General features: G+C 34.0%; 1 pseudogene; it reads right to left on the bottom strand.

The window, feature by feature from the left end:
• Positions 1–319: 319 nt before the first annotated feature.
• LOC149544490 (T-complex protein 1 subunit delta pseudogene) overlaps positions 320–21,342 on the bottom strand; it is a 39,528-nt pseudogene continuing 18,505 nt past the window's right edge.

The following is a 21,342-nucleotide window of genomic DNA, read 5'->3' as shown; positions in this document are numbered from 1 at the left end:
GTGATCAAAATGTAAATCATGATTGGTTGACACATGTTTAAATACCTTATTTCACATTTTATTAAATATTATGTGTTTATGTGCTACTATTAATGAATGTTAAAGGATGAATTTTATAGGCTAACGTACCAATTCTTAAGCCCAAAATAGATAAATCATGATTTAAAATGAAAACTTGGGTGCTTAACTTATTGAATTAGCACACCAAGTGAAAGACAATCATTTTTAGCTACATGGCTCAAAATGCATTGTCTAAGTAACAAGTATGAAATAACTTAAAACAAACATGAATAGTGTTGTATACATGCTAGCCCCAGAATCATCTCTTACAATCACAATCAATGTCAAATATTTTTAGACTTGGTAGTAGCTTCTCCAAACCAACATCAATATCACTGGTCAAAACCTCTTCAACCAAATTAACATGTCCTAGCTTCTCCTCCCTAAAGTGTTCAATATTAGAAATTGGTAAACAATTTAGTGTCTTGGTAATGATCTCAATTTCATCCTTTTGCACATCCTTGACCACCAAAATATTTTCCTTGGATAGATAATGTAGCGAAAATTCAATGATGGCATCTAGTAAAATATTATTTTGGATCAATAGCACGTTGCATCCAGTGGCTTTGATCTTCTTTATCATACCCAAAATATAATTCCTTTCCTCCTTCAAAATCCTATCCATCATTGTATAATTAGAGACCATAGTGTTCTTCTGAATGTCCATCTTGGGAGGTGAAATCTAGAACTGTATATTGCCAATCTTTGCATTCTCAATTCTGGTGGGGCCTCTAGTCGTATGGCTTACCTTCTTATCAAACACCAAACCCTTAACCATCTCTATATCATCAACATTCCTGCCCATTTTTCACAAAACTTCAATGTCCCTCAAATCCACAATGTTAGGCTTCATAGGGTGGATGAAATTCAGGATGGTGTCAACAGCAAGCAAGGCCAATAAGTTGGAATATTGGCTAACAACCTTACTATTCAAAGAAGCTCTCACACTTTTCACCAAAGATTCATGGAACATCAATTTGACAATAATATCCATGATAGTTAAAACCTTGAAAGCCATATCAAAAGCCCTATGAAAGGCCTTTGAGATAATGTAGGATGAACACCCTTAAATAGAAAATTCATGCATTATTTAAGAATCATGTCAATGATGATAGCAACTATTGTCATGTCATCACTAGCAATAATATCCTGAGATTTTGAAAGCTCTACAAGAATTTTAGTGGTTGGTTGAGTTACCTCCATTTTGTTAAGAATGGTGGCACCATCATTGGTGATGATCACATCACTCAAGGAGGTGTACAACATCTTGTGCATGTCATTGGGACCTAGTCAGGTTTGAACTATGTCAACAGTGGCCTTAGCTACAATGATGTTTACATGCTGGATGATGTCCTTGCACTTGATGTCAACATATTTTTCTATCTTGCTAGTCAGTGCTACACTACGGTCACCATTTTTGACTTCTTCCAAAACTTCTCTGTACTATCTACTTCACCTCTCAAAACCCTAGTAGAAAATTAACAAATTGAATGCCCTCTAATGAATCTTTGAGTGTCAAATTGAATCCCTCTCACTCAAACAATTTCATTCTTACATCTAATTGTAGTAACTAGCAAATCCAAAGACTATATGGTGAGCTCAAGTAAAGATGATAACTCCAATATAGAGCCCATCTACAAGAAAGAAAATGGAAATTGTTGAGAGTCAACTCCATTAAGAGAAAGACAAAGATAACTAACATCTCTAGCTAGTACTCCACTAAATAGAGCATGGAAGACAATAGAGGAGTGGAATGGAAACCGACAATCCATAATACAAAAATAAAATGAAAATACATAATGGAATTGGACATGTACCAATATGATTCAAAATGCACTAAAGGTGTATTGTGACCCAATCATTTTTTTAAAAAAACTCTGGTTGTCATTGCAATTTTGACATAGTTTGTCATCAACGATATAACAAACTCATCGAATCATCTCTAGCTAGCATTAATAGTTCGATGGGTTTTTTTGTCGATGGTATAACATACCTATTAAATCATCTCTGGCTAGCTTTGATAGTTCAATATTTTGAATTAGTTGTCTGGCACTAACATGTGACATGGGTGGGGATGATTTTCAATGGATCTTCCCATTGATACATCAACTCCTATGGAATGTGTCAAACTTTTGATGAAATTATAGCAACAAAGACTTTTGACATTCAATTGTTAAAATTTTAACCAGAATTGCATTGAAAAATGAGTCCAAATTTACTAGTGTCCCATAGTCCCACCACTAAAAAATGCCCATGATTTTCCTTCTTATACAGATTCATTAGGAATCTCATTTCTCTCCACAAGTTAGTCATCTTCTCAATGTCTAACAATCATATTATGATTATCATTTTATGTTTTCCCATACCAAACTCTTATTCAACACTTTATACACATGAACTCTACCTTAGAATAAAATATTGTCTTTAAGTTCCCAATGTCCCATCAATAATGGATCAATCAACAAGATTCTCTTGATTGATCACCAACTCTATACATAACTCATCAACCTTTAGCTAACCCTTATGGTTAGACCTATATGTATTAGGTCCTCAACTCATTACAAGTGTGACTTAGTATTAAACTACATTTATAACTTGATATTAATTTGTTAATAAGAAATCATTAACTCTACATGATCAATTATCTAGTGCAAGGAGTATTCAACAAAAATCTTTGATAACATCATGAAAAGGGTATGGATAAATAATGTGATCTAGTTATTTTTTATTTATATTCATTTTTCATGTAAATATATTCGAGGTACTTCCTTGGATCTATAGAACCAAACTGTACAAGAGTTGCCCACTCTTATCAACAGGCCTCTAATTGCTTGCAACTTATTTTCAAATCTTACCCAGACAGTTTAAACATATTTAAATGCCCTAATTTTTTTTCTTGATCTTCATTCTCCAAGGTCATAGCATATGATATAGAGCATCAACAAGATGTTCTCCAAAAAATGATCCTTATCCTATGCTTTCCAAAGAAATATATAGGGACATTGCAACTTACACCAATAGAGTTAACTTCCCAACATCTTAAGTGAAACTTTTCAATTGTACAGAAGGCTTCAAGAGGTTTTTAGCATGAATGTTGATGGTGTTTCTTTGGGGGAGTATCTTAAGAATTGGAAGATAGTTACATGATTGACATGTTGCATTCATGACTATGTTTGTCATTGATGTCAACATAGTATTGTTTTTGTGAAGACTAGCACAGTAGCACACAAAGAACAAGGTCACATGGATTGTGTGTTGTAATGAGGTCAAGAACATTTTAGGACATGTTCCACATTGTGTTCTATTGAAGTGGACAATTGTGTGTAAAAAGAGTCAAAGACATGCAAGAATTATTCAAGAATTACAAAGGATAGTGTAAAAATAGAGTACCTAAGAAGTGGTTTATAATATTTGGATTGTATCTCTTTATAGGGATAGCATCATGATGAGTGAAGTTAGATAGTGATATAAAATATCTTGATGATGATATTAGTGAGTGTACAAGGTCAGAGGTCATGTGTATGAGAAGTTCTAAAGACTGTGAGCCAACAATTTTGTGTAATTGTAAAATAATTGTAATATCTTAATGAGTTCCTATTATAATTAATTGGGAAAGCCTCATGGCCAATTTAAAGAATTATTTTGAGGATATAGTATAAAGGACTGTTATTTTTTGTGTGATGAAACATTTGATTTATGTGTAAAGTGTGAATTTTATAAGTGATATGTGAAGTTGGTAAATTCATGTAAGCAATCCATGAGATTATTGGATGCAAAGTTCAAAGATCAAGTATTGAGATTAGAAGGGGATTGGTATATTCAAGACAACATAGGAGTTAGATATTATTCATTTCTATTATTCTACAATGAATAATATAGAGATTAGTTGGATAGTCACTTTGGCAGTCTTTCCCTTGAATTTGTTTGGAGAGTGGGTCCTTCTTCCTTCTACAACTCCTAACTAGGTTGGAATCTCCTCTACAAGATTCAAAGTCTCCTAATAAGAACATATATGTACTAGATCTATTTGATTGGCTCCTAACAGAGTTCATACTCTTACAAGGAACTTTTATATTAGTACATCATTTTGTGGGTAGCATCCCCACTAGGGTTTTTCCTTTGATCAAGGGTTTCCCTTGTTAACATATATTGTGTTATCATGTATGTGTATCTTATGGTTGTTGGTTATATTGATCACATGGTCAAGGATTAATAAGGTTGATAAATTTTTTAATAGTTGGATAATTGAACCAATCCTTCCTCCCCTCCTCCTCCCCCCCCCCCAAGTTTTCTAGGTGGACTTTACTTTCTAACAATTGGTATCAGAACATTAGGTCCTTGAAGGAAAAGATCAAAAACTTAAATAGATCAATGGTAGGTCACTTCAAAAAAGAAAGTCTTAAATTTGATGGAGTTAACTATTATAGATGGAAAGAGAAGATGAAGACTCATTTTCTATATATGGGTCTAGGGTATTGGCTAATGACAAAGAATGAAAAGAAAGTTGATTGGATCATAGGTAGTGGTTGTTTGCATCATATGACTGGTGACATGAATAAAAAAATTTAGTTTAATAGTCATGATGGAGGGTTTTTCAAAGTTGGTAACAATGCAGCTTGACATATCAATGGAATAGGATATATTACTCTTGATGGAAAGACTAACACTGATGGTGTCTATTTTGTTGATGGATTAAAGCATAACCTATTGAGTGTTGGATAGTTGGTTGATAAATGATATCACTTTCAATTCACAAAGAAGACATGCATTATCAAGGATAAAGATGGTAAGTTTATAGGCACTGGTACGAGATCTAGAGGTAATGTTTTTCAATTAAACCCTATAGAGATGACATGTTTGGTTGCAAAGTTGGGTAACAATTGACTATGGCATTAAATATTTTTTCATAAAAAATTTGATAATATTGTGTAGGCTAATACTACATTTTTTGTCAGAGATTTACCTAAAATTGTTAAGCCTACTAATTTTGTGTGCAAAGAATGTGTTATGGCTAAATAGAAGAAAGTTTCCTTTCCTAGCAACAAATTCAAAGTGTATTAGATGGATGTAAAGTTAGCATTTCTGAATGGAGATCTTGAAGAAGTCCACAATGAGAAACCTAAACTATTTCCTTTTATAGAAGAAAATAACATGGTATGAAGATTAAAGAAAGCATTGTATAGTCTAAAGCGCTTCACCTAGAACCTAGTATACAAGGTTGGACAAGTATTTGGAAAAGTTAAGATTTTCTAAAGGTATGGTAGATAGTAATTTGTATTTGAAAAAAATTGAGAATGGATTTTTTATCATTGTGATATTGGTGGATAACATAATCTTTTGAGATAATGATGAAGCAAGTGACAAATTTGTGGATGAAATGATGAATAAATTTGAGATGAGTATGATTGGTAAGATAAAATATTTCTTAGGTCTAAAAATTATGCAAAATACTGATATTATTTTCTTATAGTAGACTAAGTATTAAAAAGACTTGTTGAAAATATTTGGCTTGGAAAGTTGTAAGCCTACTAGTACACCTATGATAACTAGTCACAAGTTAACTAGCAAAGATGAGACACCTACAGTTGAATAGAAGAAGTACATATCCATGATTTTACATTTGCAATATCTTACTCACACAAGACCAAATATAGCAAATATGGTTTGTATAGTAGCAAGATTTCAAGCAAATCCTAGAGAAGAACATTATGCAACATTAAAGAGAATATTTTGATATTTGAATGGTACAACTAATTTTTGGTTTGTGGTATGATAGATCAAGTTATTTTACTTTTTTTGCACATATACTAATGTGGATTAGGTAGGCAATATGGATGAAAAAATGAGAACCAAGGGTGGAGCATTTTTCCTAAGTGGAAGATTGGTTTCTTGGCTAAGAAAGAAATAAGACTATATCTCATAGAGTACAAAAAAAGAAGCATGTGTAGTAGTAGCAAACAATTTCAATTAGATAATATGAATGAACAAGATGGTTGTATCTCTAACCATTTTTTTCTATTAGTTTCAACCATTTAGACATTTACAAGGTAGAGTGAGATGGTCATCACTACGATCGAGCTACTCTATATAGGCTAAGTCATGTACATAAGTAAGTATGTACCTAGCCCTATAGGAGCCAAGTAAGTTTTTGGTCATAGAGTATTTTTCTATATGAGTCAGTCATCAGTGATCAAGAAAGTCATGAGCACACAAATTCTAAATTACATAGTGTGTGTTGAGTACCATACATGCCGAGAATCATATTAGTAATATAGATTGAGAAATAGTAATGTTGAGCATCGAGAAATAGTAAAGACTGAGCAATGTTGATTTTACATAAAAGTCAAAAATTGAACAAAGTTTTAGGCAAAATGATTATCAGGACGAAGTGGAAGGAACATTCAAATTTTTAAGAGATTGTTATAGAATATTTAATACTTATAGAGGTTGTTATAGATCATTTACATGACATGGATCACATATCCCTATCTTGTGTGTTAATGATCAAGATGAAGAGGTAAATCATCAAATCATCTAGAAAACTCTCCATGAAACTCTTTAAATAGTGATGATCTTAACCTAGATCACATGCCAATAGAGAAGGAGATGAAAAGAGTATATGTGTGAACATGGAGCATTACATAATGATGGATTGAGAACATATCAAAAGTCAATGAAGGGTTCTATTATCATCTAGAAGAACAAGTGACCTATTCATAGTAGTGAAGTGAAAGGGAAAAACAAGCAATATCATAATAGAGGAGAGAATCAATTAGCAACGAGAAGACTTGAATCAACTTGTAGAGAAAAATTGAGAGTCAGGTACTAAATTATTTTTAATCAACTTGAATTGGGGTAAATATCTTAATAGAGTGGGTTTTAACAAATCTTTGTAAATCTCCTAATGGTGTCCTTACTTTGTTGTAAATGTTAAACCCTCTAACAAGGTGAGACCTAGTAGTCTCTTAAGCCTTTAATAGGGTAGACTCCTCATAGTTTTGATCATATCTTATGATCAAACATTGTAACCATCATAGGTTAACTTTATTATTGTAGTAAATATTTGTGGGTGTCATCCCCACCTTAGTTTTACCTTCACCTTAGAGGGTTTCTAGGTAAAAAATATTGTGTTATGTATATTATTTTCATGCATGTGATTGATCATATTTATATTTTACAACTAATTTACATTACAAGTTTTACATGTTCAAGTTATTGATAGATGTGAATGAATTGGTGAAAAGTTGAAAGTGTTAAATATTCTAATTCACTCCCCCCAGTAATCTTGTGAATCATGTTTATTACTCTATTAATCAACAATTGGTATCAGAGCATTGGTTCTTTTTGAGAAGCTAAATAGCTTGGAGTTTAGATCTTGGAGATGGAGGAATTCAAACTAGATAAGGTTATTAACAATCAGGTAGTTGGTATCCAAATCATATTGCATAAACTTGAGAAGGCAAGACAAGATGAGAAGGATTCCCTAAAAAGGAGAAAATAAATTGTCATCCAAATAAAATAATTTTCCTATGAAGAAGTTGAAATTGAAGAACTATTTGAATCAATTAGTCCATATGAAAAAGCGTATGTTGATCTACTTGACAAGAACAAACTAATGAAAGAAGAAAGAAGAGGATTGAAAATAGAACATGAAATCTAATCAGTAAGATTATGTGAAGTGACTGAACAAAAGAAAAAAGTTGAAGAAGATAGGACTGTGGCTAAAGAAGACAAAAGGGTAATGGCTACTAGACCTGAAGAAAGGATATCATATGTGCAAAAGCTCACAATCACTCAATTGGACATAATGAATCAACTAATTCTTGCAAATTAGGAATTGAATCACAAAGATGTGGAAATTAGAGATCTCAAATCACAAAAGGACATACTAAAAAATGAATTGAAAACAAAGAAAGAATCCATGGAGAGATTCAACAAACCAATGGAGGCAAAAAAGTACTTTGAAGAAATTATGAAGTTTCATCAAGCTATTCTAAAGGGTAAGGACATTCATGCACTAAGAAAGGAGAATCATCTAGCAATGGACAACTGAGGAATGCAAAGTCAAAAGGAATTCCAACATGTTATCACTATGGAAAACTTGGTCATACTAAAAATATCTATCAAAGAAAACATGGTATGGAAAATTCTAAACCTAAGTTTACCGGTTACTATTTTTACTGCAAGAAAAAAGGACATCAAATACATGAGTGTAGATCAAGACTAAGGAATACATCTACTACACCTAGATTTGAAGGATACTATTATAACTATCAAAAATATGGGCATAAATATTATGAATATTGATCACAGACAAAATCCTATTGGAAAAATTAGAGAAATAATTATGCACCTAACAATGCATGTTCCAAATGTCACAAGTCTGGACATCAAAGCAAGAATTGCAGGACTCAAATACATTCAAAAAACCAAACAAAGGACAAAGGCAAAGGAAATGAGGACATTGAGAAAATTAGGAATGAAATGAACCAAAAATGGAAAAGGAAGATAGAAGATGGAAATAATGGAGCCGAGGTCACCCAATCCAATAGAAGAGGTGATTATGTCATCTCAAACTAAGAAAGAGAGGTATGTATGGAATTATATACTTAATTGATATATTATACATCAATTACTTACATGGATATGTGCCAAAATTTCATATCAGCATAAATAAGATGTATAAGAACAAAATTTATGAAAGGTTCTCATGTATCAGTAAAATTGTCTATTGAGATGGTAGAGACTAAGTGGCATGGAAGAGATTGAGTTGTTTAATACAAAGACCTAGTTAAAAAGCATCAATATCGATTGAGATAGCTAGCTTTCACTCACCTAAGTACACAAAATTAATGGAGACCCTAATCAATAAAAAAGAAGGTATATAATGAATTTCAAAGACATTATCTCATACCTTGCAAACAGATTTCAAGAGCAGAGAACGATTTGTTGATTTTAGTGATCAACAAAGATTTTAAGAGAAATTTGGACAAAGAATTTTGAACAAGTAGAGATTTGAACTATGCCATGTATCCAGAGAAGAAAGAACTTCAAACCCTAACTATGATCATGGTAGCTTTATCAACCATTGGAATGAGTCAAGAGGTTACAAGAATTTAACTGGGGAAGAGTGACACTTTTCCTTCACCAAAGTTTCATGCTATTCTAGAGATTTCTATGAAAGGAGACTCAATGGGTTGTTATCTTTGATACCACCTAAAGTAATTATGATCCATGATGTCAAAAGTTATTATATGTACAAAATTGGAGAAGTGGGAGATTATGATATTAGAGAAGTTGTCTAATGAAATAATCTTGAAGGATGAATTTCAAATTGTTGAGAGGAAAGGGTTAGCTTGTGCCCTAGAATTCCCAAGAAATTTCATAATCAAGTGGATTAAAGTTGTTTTGAGAAAAATTCATGACATGAAGTATTGGCTACAAAATGAACTAGTAGAGATTACAAAGAAAATGATTCACATGGTTATAGATTATCCAACCCTAGATAAGGAGGAAACCATATAATGTTTGAGCGATGAAGAAGTAGAGGCAAACATAGGAACCGAGTGGAATGGACATGGTTTGTCCATTAAAAACATTTCTGATCCACTAATTGAATTTTTAATTAGTGTCATTTCTCACAAATTCTATCAATCAAGTACATTGAAAAGTATGCCTTGTAAGGCTATGGATCAAGCATGGAAGATTATGATGAAAGATCATGAGTATGATCTTTTTGAGCTATAGAAGTTACAACTTGCAAAGAATCTGTCATCAATAAGAAAAGTGAACAATTCAATGTGTAAGTTTGGATCCCTAATTGTTTTTATTTTCTTTTATATCCAGAAGTAGTTTCCTAGTATTGGTGATGTTTTATGGGAACAAGACAAACTAGTGACAAGACAAGTCAATGAGTATATTACTCAATTGGAAGAAATTTTTGAAAATGTAAGGAATGCTTAATTTAATAAAAGTATGAGAAGGAGAATGAGGATTCCTGAAGAATTAATCACAAAATATTATAGTGACATATTTTTTCTTGTTGACATGGATAACACTTTTTTATACGTAGTTAAGTTGTGAATGGCTTGGTTACAAAGTTTTGAATATGAAATAAATAGTGATGTTGTAAGTGCAAACAAGAAGAGATAGATGTTGAGGCTAAACCTTTTGGTAGATATGAGAAAGCCAAAGAAAGAATAACTATAAACATCAAGATAGCTTCCAAGAAGAAGAAAAGGAAGAAAATGATTGAAGATCTAGAGGCTAAGGTGGGAACCCTGAGAAAAGAAAAAGAACCATTACAATTAAAAGAAGATCTTGGCAAAGATGAAGAACATGACAATGTTGATGAGGAAGAAGAAGGTGACAAGGGAAAAGCCCTAGTTGTTATCATGCCACTGAGAAAGAAGGTTCAAGGTGTTGAGATAATGGGTGTTGCACACATTGCATAATATTGTTATATTTTATTTTATTATGTAATGTTGTACCTAGATGGACGTGCAACATGTAAAGATTCCCATGAAATATTTTTGATGAGTTGTATTGTAACATTGTGATAATATTTCATGTAATTATTTAATATTGGGGAAAAGAATTAAATGCCCAATATTAAATGTGGGGTCAGTGGGTTAGGTAGCACATGGTTTTAGCACATGGTTTATGTAATACCACTTAGTCGTTTTGTGGGACTTGCTACTATATAAGCAGCCACAAGGGTAGTTGTTGTAGACAGAGAGAGAGTGACAAGGAGAAGAAAAAAAGCAAGAGTCGAGCGGGACAAGGCTTGACAGGTTAGCCAAGGGAGCATTTGTGAAGGTTGAAAGCATGGCATGGGATGTGTGGATTCATGCTTGTTCACATAGTTTTCTTGGTTGTGGCTATGGCCATGAAGGCTTCCATGGTTGTATGGAAATGGTATTTTCGCTGAATAATACATGGTGATGGATGCTTTTGGAGGCTGGGTTTTTTCCCTTAATGAGGGTTTCCCAGGGTATATCTTGTGTCACAATTTTGTGGGTATGTTGTCTATTCTCTTGCATGTGGATTTTAATTCCGTGTTTATTTCAGATCTATTATGTGTTATGTGGAAATGGTTATATTCTTTATTACCAAGTTTCCTTACAAGTGGTACTAGAGCTATGGTTTTATTATTGTAACCCTAGATTGAATCCATGGGAATGCATGAGAGGATAAAAGAAAGGGCAAGATGTATGAATGGTTTATTGCAGATCTGAGGGTTTTGGGTTTGCTATTATGATGGGATGTTGAAAGATTTGGGCATGTGAAATTGTTGGACAAAAGAGTTTTTTTGGATGTTTCATTTAAAATGAGGGTTTTGGGGGGTAGCATGCAGAAATGACCTCTTGGGTAAAAACAGACCTCACCATTGGATCCGGGTCGACATTTCCATAAAATTTGATATATAATATGCCCTAGTTTGGCCATGTTCAGAGGAAATGAAAGATTTTTTCAGTTTCAACCCATGATGGCCGTCAAATTTAATCCCGTCGGAATTTTTGTCACTGAAAAAATAAAAAATAAAAAATCATACTGAAAATGGTAAAAAGGCTGTCTTAGTAAAATGACCATAACTTTCTCTCAGAATATCAGATTTCAGAGTTCTTATAGGCGTTGGAAAGCTAATTCAGAGCACTACAAGTTGGTGTAGGTTTGGTTTTGTGATTTTGAAATTTTGTCAGGTTTTCAGTGCCCTAAAGTCAGATGTTATTTATTTTGAGCACAGATTAGGGCATAACTTGGGCATATAGAGTCAGATTTTGGACTTCGAGTAGTCAACGGAAAGCTCTTGGAGAGCTCTACACATTGGTTCAGATTTGGTGCAGGTTTGGCATGATTTATTTGTTGATATATTGATCTAAACAGTTTATAAATATATTTTGACTATGGTAACATTGTGAGTTTATGGCATTGGAGATTTAAGATTTGATGTCATTGTATACTCAGTTTATATTTCAGATTGGTCTCATGATGATATGGTTATCAGTGTTTGGTTTGGATATGCATGATGACTTGTTGGGTCTACAAGTTGTACAGTGTTGTAAGCAGTCTATACTTACAGGTTGCATTTATAGCTTGGTTATGGGTTGTCTTTGCCCATTGATCTTTCATTATTGATGCATATTTAGATTGGTGGCTTGGATTTGGATTTTTTATGCCCTAAGTCACATGATTTACTATTTTCTTCATGTAGAAGGGATGAGATGTTGTTACCAGGTACAGTCATGGTGGAGGATTATAGTTGACTATGCTGACAGGTTGGTCATATTGAGAGCCAGATGCTCAGTTCATGGATGTGATCATGGTGTCATGGATTTTGGCATGACATGATTGGTTATACAAGTACATCCTTGATGTTTATTAGCTTAGATTTCTGATTTGGTTATGGTGGTATATCTTCTTGGTAGAGGATCATGGTTATTTAGTTTCTTTTGAGGAGCTCATGATGTGCACTTTGATTTCTTTAATGGTTTGATGCCTTGGTTGGTTCTCATGGTTAGAAGATGGTTTTTTTCATCATGATGTCATGGATAGCTTGGATACACGATTTAATGGGAGCTTGTGACAATGATGGGGTGACAGTGCAGGATTAGTTCCTAGTTTGGTTTATATCTTCTTGGTTTAGAGAGGATGGATTTTTTGATGCCATAGGTGACTTGGTACCACGGTTGAGTGGGAGTTGTTGGCATTGATATATTTATTGAGTGTTTGCAGATGTTGGAGGTTTGTCTTAGATCCTGTTGTTGCAGAAGCGTCTTTGACATTTGCATTGTGCACTTGTTATCTTCATGGTGTTTGAAGATGGTTAGTTCTTGAGGACTCATGGAGTTCTTGGTTATCTTCATGGTATGTGGAGATGGTTCTTCCTAGTATGTGGAGATGGTTTTCTTCATGGTGTGTGGAGATGGTTGCATCTTGAGGACTCATAGGGTTCTTGGAAAAGGTGTGGTTTATGCTTTTATTTGGCATGTTATCCTTGGTATGAGGATGGTTTCATTATTATGTCATGGTATACTCTTGATACGTGTTTAGAGTTGTGACATGTTATGGTATGTTAATGTGGAGCATGTTATCTCTTTGGTTGAGATGGTAAGATCATGTTGTCATGTTTATGTTCCTAAGGCCATGGTTGGAACTTTGACATTGATCTTGGTTTAGTTTCTTGGTATTGAGTACACTAATCATAAGCTGGATACTTCATGATATTGCTATGTTGCATTTGGAGTTGGCATGGATTGATTGGTTACAGGTGCTCATGGATACTTAGAGACGGTGGTGACGCTAATTTTCTCTTGGATTAGAGAAGTATTTGTTGGGATGGTTGATGGTTTCAGAAGGAAGTCCGAGGAGCAGTCACCTGATATGGACTTGAGAGGAGATTGTTCTTAGATGAGTCTTGGTTGGAGACTTGGGTATCTTGATGAGCATTCTCATTCCCCACTCTTGGTCTACTCGACAGTTTGCTACTTGAGAGGTATAGCCCATTGTTTCTCTCAGTTGCATTATATTTATGCTTGTCTTTCATGGATATGGATCTTGAGCTATGGTACATGAGTTAGTTCTGGAGGGTTCATTTGAGAGATGGTTTAGCATTGGTTATCTCCATGTGCATATGTTGTTATGCTGGTTGAGTTTGGGAGATGGATTTATATTGGGCATATTTCTTAGATTAGGAATGGTTATTCCTCGGTTTAGGAATGGTTTTATTGAGTTTGATCTTCTTGTGAGAGGCTTACATCCATGATTAGTTATATGGTATGGTTTGGGTGTTGTTGAGGCTTCTTGTTGGGGTTTTTATGGAGGAGATCATACTTGCACAGTTTACATCTAGAAGTGTGTGTAGAAGGACATGATACAGGTTATGATTTGCATAGTTTCTCTGGTCTTGGTTATCTTCCTGGATGTTCAGTTTTTCTTACATTGGATTTGAGATTGGTTAGAGATTGTGATCACTGGTTTTTCCTCATGTTTTTCATGTGAGAGATGACATGGTTATTCCTTTATCTCTTTCCTCTATTGGTTGTGGTGAACTTGGGAGAGCATTGGAGACTTGTTATGAGAGTTATTCTTGCAGGATATCAGTTTATGTATTGTGGATGTCCTTGATGCTACATGGATTCACTTCTTTGAGATGTGTTGAGTGGATTGGTTATAGATTTGACATTATCTTTTGTAGTGGTAGCTTCTTGGTATATATGTGGTAGATATTGCTCTTGAGGCTTGTGATTGCAGGTTATAGATTGGATATGTCGGTGATATAAGATTCACTTGTTATACCTTTGAGGTATGGATAGTTGGATGAGTTTGGCACTTTGTTGTGGGTGCTATTTCAGCTATGGATATTTTGACAACTACGGATACATGTGATTACCTTTGGATCAGGTTTTTTGTGCTTGGAATTTCAGTTGGTACAAGATTTTATGATCTTCTAATGCGACAAGTTGGGTGGCTTTCTCTTTGGATGGCTTCTATGTATGTCTAGTGGGAGTGGCATAATAGGAGGTGAGATCATTCATGTTTGAGATGCTAGATACTTTGATTTTGTTGCGGGTACCAGGATGGAGCACTTGGTGTATTTTGATCCATGATGGTGGATGTGCTGGGAGGGATTGTTCCCTTGTTCATTTATGTGGCTACGGATTGACCCTATGCAATGTATACAACAAGTGGGAGATTGTTGAGATAATGGGTGTTGCACACATTGCATAATATTGTTATATTTTATTTTATTATGTAATGTTGTACCTAGATGGACGTGCAACATGTAAAGATTCCCATGGAATATTCTTGATGAGTTGTATTGTAACATTGTGATAATATTTCATGTAATTATTTAATATTGGGGAAAAGAATTAAATTCCCAATATTAAATGTGGGATCAGTGGGTTAGGTAGCACATGGTTTATGTAATACCACTTAGTGGTTTTGTGGGACTTGCTACTATATAAGCAGCCACAAGGGTAGTTTTTGTAGAGAGAGAGAGTGAAAAGGAGAAGAAAAAAGGCAAGAGTCAAGCAGGACAAGGCTTGACAGGTTAGCCAAGGGAGCATTTGTGAAGGTTGAAAGCATGGCATGGGATGTGTGGATTCATGCTTGTTCACATAGTTTGCTCGATTGTGGCTATGGCCATGAAGGGTTCCATGGTTGTATGGCAATGGTATTTTTGTTGAATAATACATGGTGATGGATGCTTTTGGAGGCTGGGTTTTTTCCCTCAATGAGGGTTTTCCAGGGTATATCTTGTGTCACAATTTTGTGGGTATGTTGTCTATTCTCTTGCATGTGGATTTTAATTCCGTGTTTATTTCAAATCTATTATGGGTTATGTGGAAACGGTCATATTCTTTATTGCCAAGTTTCCTTACACAAGGAACAAAGAAGAAGCTGACAATAACACCTTCACCACTAAATAAGCCAAGGACTAGAGCAGATACTAGTGCCAAGAAGATTACAAAACAAAGAGTAGTAGAGTCTACTGAGCCCAGTGCCCCCAAAACCAAAAGAAGGAGATTGGTTAGAGGACCACTTCAAAGGAAACCAAAGTATATTGATGAGGTATGTGCAGACATAAAGAGTTCCCTAAGTCTATCTAGCTTCAAATTTGTCAAATATGATACACTAGAGAATGATTATAGAAATAAAAATATGGATGCTATGGTAGAAATGATTCCAAATTTTAAGCTAGCTCCTAGTGAAATAGAGAAACAAATACCTCAAGATCTATATTCATAGATTGAAAATAAGATTGGAATAGGCAGAGAAGGTAGAGAAAAAGATAAGGACTGACACATTAGTCAGAGTAATGTGTGATCTATCCCAGGGGAAAAAGAACATATTTTTGTAGTAGTATAGGAGCAGATTTGTTTCAAAATATAGAACATTTTTTATATTAGTGAATAAAGAGGAAGTTGTGCAATAGAAAAGTGAGTTGTTGTGGAAGATTATTTTTGGGTTATCTACAAAGAAAGAAGAAATTAATATTGTAAGCATCGAAGATGATTATAGTAGTGGAGAAATTTTAGGTGTGTTGAGTCCATAAGGAAACATGTCCTCTATACATTTTGACACCCCTGACACTCCAGAGGTTGAGCAGTCAAGGCTCACAAATTCAAAGATAGATGGTGAAGAAAAAGAAACAAGTGTAAATAATAAGATTGTTTCACCACCTCATTTAGGGAAGGAAAAGAATCAAATAAAGTTGAACATAGTATAACTATTGATGTCTCATGCACATATGCACAAGCAAGACCAAGTGACACCTCCTCACCAACTCCAAAAGTAGTGTCGAGCAATAGAACTCCTTCACCTAGTAGAAAGAGGAAAGCAATAAAATATGTTTCACCACATATTGAGGTTAGTCTAGATGAAATCATTGAGATGCCATAGTTGGACCAGGAAAATATTACCTTGGAGAAAACTATTCTGCTACAAGAAGTTTTAGCAAAGAAGATGAGACAAGAAGAGCTAAGGAGAGAGCTAAAATAGAAACAGGTATTAGATGATGCTTTTGACATTCTGAATTTTGAAGAAGATGCACCAATCATAAACCAGCTAGTAAATATAGTTGTACAAGTGAATGCTAGAAGTATGGAATTAAATGAGAAGCTAATGGATTAGCTAGCTAGAAGGTTTGAAACTAAGGTTGTGGACAAAGTTTCCACAACCATTATTGAGAAAAAAGTGCAACTATAGGAGAAAGTAAAGGTTATGATTAAGCTAATACAAAAGGTACAACATTTGTATACACTTTCATCAAATGTTCCAAGATTTAATAATAATTTTTAGGCACAAATAAATCAAATTCAGGCTAAGATGAAGAGATCCAGCAACATTATTTTAGAGTCAGTTGGATCAAGTATTGATCATTACAATAATCTAATGAATGCTCAAGGCACATTGGTTGAGCTTTGGGTAGTTGAAAACAACATGGGATCCAAATTGTTCTCTATTTAGGCAATGATGATAGCTCATTTGCAGGTCATGGAAAGAGAACTAAAAATAGCCTAGGATCTTATCATAGAAGATCATAATATTTTAGTGGCTAATAGTTGAATAGGTTTGGCTGCAAGATTACAATTGCAGAATAATGTTTTGGAAGAACCAAGAACCACATGGGAACATGCACTAACCATGATTACCAAAGTTCACAAGGAATTCATTGAAGCATATGGATTACTTCCACCCATTCAACCTGAGTAGTAGTGACATATAGTGTTCAAAAATAAGGGGGAAAAGAGTTTTGAAGGGGGACAAAGTATTGAATTGTGAATAAGATGACAAAGGTAAAAGGAGAAGTATAGAGTATTGTTAGAAATAGATAATACCAAGAGGGGGTTGAATCAATATTCTACAAAAATTTTCCTACAACTGAATATTGTTAATTACTCTATAACTTGCATATGAAAGTAAATCAACAATGTTGAATAGTAAATATAACCATACACATAGAGAACTCATAACACTATTATTTGTTAACTAGGGAAACCCTAGCCAAGGGAAAACCTCAGTGGGGGTGATACCTACTAGATGATCCACTAAACAAAAGAATCATGTTAAGGATATTGACTCTATATGGAGTCTATGAAGTACAGATAGTGTCTTGAGTCCTTGTTAGAGGACTAGGCCTTGTTACAAGCCACAACCATGTAAGGAGTTTCTTTAACCCTATTAGGAGTTGATAGAAAAAATATAATGTATGCAAGAAGAGTCTGCTACCCTAACATGAAATTATTTAATAGAGTACTTCACAAGAATAGATATACATACAATACTTTCTCACTGTTGCGATTCACACTTTCTTTGATGATACATCAGATCTCACATCACATAAGACTCATATATCTTTCAAGTTTTCCATACAATAGTTCACGTATCATATGTCATCACATCAACATCACATTCTTTGCACAAGATAAGATATCTTCTTATAACTCACAAATTAATAATTCTCTACTTAGTCAACCTTCATGTTTTCACATTCTTGACATAATATAAAGTATCTTATGGATTAATATCTACAAATTAAGCTCATCATGACTTAGTAATTATTTTGTTATAGAAATAATTACTTAAGTTGTACAACTCAATTCTCTATTATGCTTTGTTCTACTCTATTAAATACTAGTACTAGTATTTTGACTATAACTTATGTCATACTAACCATACACATCTGTGTACTTAACCACATCATTATGCCATTGTCATAAATCTATTCTCAACTACACATAAGCTAACTTGAAGTGTGTCATCCATACACATCATATATGTCTCTGTACTTATGAAAATTGTCTAACACTTAGACAATTTTCTAACTCTAAATGCATAAATAAAATGTTGAATCTATGTTGCCATAAATGACAACTCACTAGACATCTAACTAACTATACTGCCAAAAATCTCCCCCTTTGGAGTTGATGGAAACATTTGGGAAAATTGGCTAAGTCCCAAAATGATGTCATACAAAACAAAACAAATAAATGTAACTATACAAAACTTTCTTTCAAAACATAACAATTTTATTCATGTTTTAATGGATCATTACATTCCTTATCAATCCTTACATTGATAAATAAGTATACTCCCACTTACAAATATAATTCCTTACATTACATACAATTTTCCTTATATATATTACTCCCCCTTTGACATCAATGGCAAAGGTGTCAAAAACTATAAACAAAAACTAAGTAGCCTATTGTTGATCAACTTGATATCCTAGAAAAATAATTTGTATATACAAGTCTTAGTCTTTCCACTTCTGTCTTCCAATTTTTCTTTACTATATCAGAAATACTTATCAGTGTGCATAGTGCATAGGATCTCACTTCTCTAGAGATCAAATCATTATAGGAAAACTTATCATAGGAAGTCTTTGTTGCAACACATTCCTCTAGTTGCCTTTGCAAAATGTTGATCTTAGGTGACAGGGTTTCTCTAAGAATAGAGAATCTCTTTACTACCTTTTCATTATCAAACTCCAACCCCCTCATTTTATTATCGATCTTATCCACTTCTATTCCACAGTCTTCAATGCTGGTCTCAGAGAGTTGTAACTTTGTAGTGAGTGTATGAAGTTCACTCGTCTGATTCTTTACTTGATTCTCAAAATCTATTAGGTACTTGTATGACAACATGCACTGTCCATACAACTTCTTTCCCTCATCAATATGTTTCCTCAAATCCTTAATGCATACATCAACTCCCTTTAAATCATTTCTTACATTCATGCACACTGTGTCAAAAAATGTTTCATCATACTTTGCTTGTGCTTGCGCTAAAGCTACTTTGCATAAAGTTGTGAACTCTTCATTGAAAGACTTCACCAATTTTTTGGCCTTCATCTGCAAGTTTGGATTAGCTATAGTTGTAGTAACTATCTTCTGCATCTTATCCAAAACTTTTGATAATGTCTTCTCCAAAGACTTAATAGATTTGTTATTTTAAAATAACTAGCTCAATGAGCTCATTAACCCTTTTTGGTCATCATCATCATCAAATGGTATTGCTATTGTTGCTACTACTACTGGAGTTATTACTGGATTAAATGTAACTACTTTTAGTTCTGCAATCTTCTTCTTCTCCTTGGTTTTCTTCTTCTCTTCTTCTAGACTCAATCTTCTTCTCCTCCTTGGCTTTCTTCCTTTCCTCTTCCTTTTTTTCTTTTTCTTTCTTTCTTCTTCTTCTTGTTTCTTCTTCTTTTCCTCTTCTAACCTTTCTAGTTCTTTCTTCTTTTCTTCTTCCTTCCTTTTTGCTTCTTATTTCCTCTTCTCCTTTGTTTGTTTCTTTGTTTCTTCTTCTTCTTCTTCTTTTGATCTTGAATAGGAAATGATAGTGCCAAAAATGGGTGTTCCATAAGCTGCAAATGGATTTTCCTTTGTATCTATAGGTATGTGTGTTCTATCCACTTGCATGGATTCAATACTCATAACTATGTGAGGTGATGATGGTGCATTTTTTGTCTCTTCAACTCCTTCATCATCACTGGAAGGTGCACTTGCTTGCAAATACAATGTGCTCATAGGTATAGACTACACGCTTACCTTGATTACTGGAGGTACTGAGGTCATATACTTAACTATGGCCTCCTCTGTCTCCTTTCTCACATCTTCATAATTGCCTCCCATCAGAATAATTTATCTTCTTTTGTTCCTCAACAAGGGCTCAATAGCCTTCAAAATTATGTCCATGTCCTCCTTAGAGTTGACTTCACACAACCTATTAATCATTGTTTCTCTCAGCTTAGTGCCTTCTTCTGTCATTCTTTTCTTTATTTTCAATAACCTATTATATAGGTCTTCTGGAATCTTATTCTGGATATTATCAAACATTTTGTTCCTTAAAATCATGTTCCTCACTATGGTATTATCTAACTGCCTTCCACCCATATTACTATACAGACTATAGTACTTATTTAACTGTACAAAATCATCATCACTTATTATTTTCATGTTAAGGTTTTCTACCTTAGGTTTCCATGCCTTGTTTCCTATTGGTGGTCTTCCTTCTTGTGCTACCTGCTCCACTAGTTTGCCCTTAGTTTCATCTTTAGATTCTTCTGAATTGCTAACTTGTAGAGTCTTTCTCCTTTTTTCGGGTACCCTAGAAGTTTTCTTGACCCTTTTTCTAGTGGATGGTGTAGGTTCTTACTTTACCTTCACCAATATTTCTAGCTTCCTCTACGCAATAGATGTTTCAACCCTTAGTTTCCTTTTAGGTGCCTAAATTGTTATTAGTTACACTTGAGAAACTACTCCATATGGTGCCAGTGCACTTGGTTCAGCAATAGTTACACCTATGGAAGGTGTTGCAATAGCAATAAGTGTTGTTGATATCACCTTGGATTTCCCACTTTCCTTCATTTCAATTGAAATTCCATTAACTTCATTGAATTCCTCTTGAGTCATGCCTGACTCTATAAGGATAGAATCTATCACTTTCTCTACTTTCTTATTACTTTCCTTGTTGTGAAATTTAGAATGAAATTCTCTCACTTTCTCTTCATAAGTACCTAATCTAGGGCAATTAGTGTCCCTTTCTGATAGGAGTATGATCTATGCATTACCCTTCAATGAATTATGCACTCATCTCATATCCCATGGGCTCAATAAACTTTACCCTTGGGTCTACAACATCCATACATGTGTTATCAATCTCCACCATGAAGTATAAATCGTCTTTTTACTTCTCTACCATGGAAGGAGGTATTCTATACCTATGTTTCATCTCAGTCTAAAAAAAATTTATCATTCTGTCTATGTCACT

The sequence above is a fragment of the Cupressus sempervirens genome, chromosome 8 (assembly GCF_028749045.1).
Source record: "Cupressus sempervirens isolate cs-2001-9-10 chromosome 8, ASM2874904v1, whole genome shotgun sequence".
Classification (NCBI taxonomy): Eukaryota; Viridiplantae; Streptophyta; class Pinopsida; order Cupressales; family Cupressaceae; genus Cupressus; species Cupressus sempervirens.
This window is presented reverse-complemented; position numbering and strand designations above follow the sequence as displayed.